Source organism: Capsicum annuum, unplaced genomic scaffold (genome assembly GCF_002878395.1).
Source record: "Capsicum annuum cultivar UCD-10X-F1 unplaced genomic scaffold, UCD10Xv1.1 ctg18046, whole genome shotgun sequence".
Classification (NCBI taxonomy): domain Eukaryota; kingdom Viridiplantae; phylum Streptophyta; class Magnoliopsida; order Solanales; family Solanaceae; genus Capsicum; species Capsicum annuum.
Window position 1 is genome coordinate 1 of NW_025823766.1, and position 2,980 is coordinate 2,980.

Consider the following 2,980-nt stretch of genomic DNA (forward strand, 5'->3'; position numbering starts at 1 on the left):
GATCGCTCTAAACATATTGATGTAGATTTTCATTACGTTCGTGATAACGTTGCTCAAGGAGATCTCGTTGTTCAATATGTGCCCACTCGCTTACAATTTGCTGATATCTTCACAAAAGGACTATCTTCATCTCAATTTTATTTTTTACGAGACAATCCGTCCGTTATTTCTGTCCGTTCAGATTGAGGGGGTATATTAGGACTCTTAGTCATTTGTATCTATCTCTTGTATACATTGTATTTATCCGTAGAGGATAATGTAATTATCTCTTCACAAAGTTCTCATTATATATATAAATATAGAGGCAGGGCTCTAAGTGTGGTGATCCATTTTACAAATATATTCTCATTATGCCTATTCCATTATACAAAGTTTGATTGGTTTATTTTTAAACATCCCCTCATGAAACGTCTTTTCTTACTTATCCTATGTTCACTATATTAAATCTTTTCATTCTAAAAAATCATATATCAAAAATATATAGTGATATCATGTATGTATGAAGGAAACAAAGGACGTCAATAAACAAACACATAAACTGTCTCTTTCAATTGAACATATTCATTCTCCTAAACATATAAAGTATGTTTTAAACTTGCTTTTAGTTACAGTTAATATAGTAGTTTGGGACAGTAGTCAAATTGACAACTCAAGTTGTCTACCAATTCCGTATTTCCTACCCGACTGCCCAAGTGATTATCTCAGTTCCTTCAAAATATCCTGTAATAATAACTAAGATGATCATCGACTCATTGTTTGATATAAGACGACATTTTATGGAGTCACCATTTTAGGTAAACATCTCATTCACCTAAATTGATATATTAATAGATACTTTATTTGAATTAAAAAATACTTCCGTTGATGCTCCTTTCTCCAATATGCTCTTCTTCACAACTATCCCTTACAAAAAAAGAATTTCATTTTTACAAATTGATGAAAAAAAATAGTAAATATTATATGGAGAAAAGCGTGTATGTCTTGGTATATAATATAATTTACGCTGCATGAGCCAAATAATGATAATTATATTAAAGTGCGAAAATTGCAAGATTGACGGCAAGAGCTCATTATAATATAGGGTAAAACGTTTGTTGTTTACATCTAACAGTATCTGACGCTAGAGAAGATGGTCAGGCTGGATTACAAAATAATAGTTATTTTTTTTTAATCATCTAAGGTAGTTAAGTGCTAGTGGCAAAGGGATCGAGTTGCCGCCTTGATGACGTCGGTTTGAACCTAACTGTACGCATGTCATCTTTTTAACTTGAATTCAAGTGTGTATCGGAAACAACTACCATCCACAGACCCTATTTTGTTGGATTGTAGTTTTTTTTTTTTTTTTTTGAATCAGGCCGCATATGCATAATTTGGCTACTGAACTTGAGGTGATTGCTCTTCTAATTTGAAAAAAATATGCTCTTAATAGTATTACTTCAAAATATTGTATTAATAAAAGACAAAAGAAAGTAGGACTATGAAGATTCATTAGCATTGTACTAATATCGAACACTAATTTGCACATAAAACTTTGAGAAAATAGGCAAAGGTACAAAGTGTAAGTTCACGGGGTTCAGAGGCTCATCCACATCCTATTAACATGTGGGCTTCGGAAAAGAAAGCAGAAGCAACTCTATCTCTTGAGTGTCCTCATCCTAATCAAGTCATCTCTTCAATCAAATTTCCAAGCTTTGGCACTCCTCATGGAACATGTGGAAGCTTTAGCCATTGTCGATGCAGGAGCAAGGATGTTCTTTCAGTTCTAAAGAAGGTTAGATCCTTTATAAAACGTGTAACTGGTAGATCCAGTTAGAATTCTCATACCAAATTTCAATTCAACCATCTTTGCAGTATTGCATTGGATCAAAAAGCTGCAGTCCTGGTGTTCCAATAAATGTATTTGGTGACCCATGTATAGGAGTCACAAAAAAATAAGTTGTAGAAGCTTTCTGTACATGATACCTCGCGGAACTACTGGACTGAGAAGGCACATTCCTAAGTGTAGAAGTGATAGAAGGTCAGATAAACTATTACTAAGTTACAAATCAGAAAGATATTGCTCACTGAAAACTTACGCATGATTTCCGCCCTATGTATTCATATATCAAAATTATATTTATAGCAATATTTTAGTTAACAAACAATTCACTGCTATTCTTATACACTACCAAAAGACCCCTTATTGGTTAATATCTTTGTATCATCAAGCTGAAAAAACACTTGAGGGTCTTTGGAACCTTTAATTTGCAGAGAGCTGAATGAAGTGATGGTGTCTGATATTTGTCTTCCCCACCGATGATTGGCATCTTCAACCCTCTCTTGACTGGTCTAACATAGCCCAATTGGTAATCTTGCCAAGAATTCATTCGACATCTTTAGATAAATTGAGAAACTTAAATTGTGTCTCTAGATGAGCAAAAGAAACATCTGGTGGTAACTGATAATTGTGAAACTTTGTTTTCTCTCACCAATGGGGACTAACTTTACATTCAATTGCAATAGTGTGAAAACTGTGACCTTCATGCTGTTAAGATCATCTGTCCTCTTGACCACCACTGATCTTTCAGCAGTGTTAAACAGTCTATTCTGCATCTCCGTCCCTCGGGACATCAATTGTCTCACCGTTCCACTGTACAGTAACATGAATATCTTCATCCCAGTTTGACACTTTCTTTGCTCCTAGAACTAATGTATGGGTGTCAAACATGCCTGAAAATGTTTGAGCACATGTAAAGTCGCACTTCCTTTGCTGTGGTTGTGTACCAATTAGATGTGCATTAATGTGGAGGTTGTCATCTGAGAAAATAGCAAAGTCAGTTTCCTTTGCTCCATGGAAGTACAACCTCACGCCGTCACCACCCACAAATCTGGGATCGCAGCATAGAGACCATAACCATCATACCTAGCTTGTAGCCTTTGAACTTCCTGCTATTTTCCGATACTTGATTCATATGCAATAGAAAGTTTCTTAAATTGGCAT

At 35.0% G+C, this 2,980-nt stretch overlaps 1 pseudogene; it reads right to left on the reverse strand.

Moving 5' to 3' along the window:
- Positions 1-1,994: 1,994 nt before the first annotated feature.
- Positions 1,995-2,890, reverse strand: LOC124890461 (annotated as a pseudogene).
- Between the last annotated feature and the right edge of the window lie 90 nt (positions 2,891-2,980).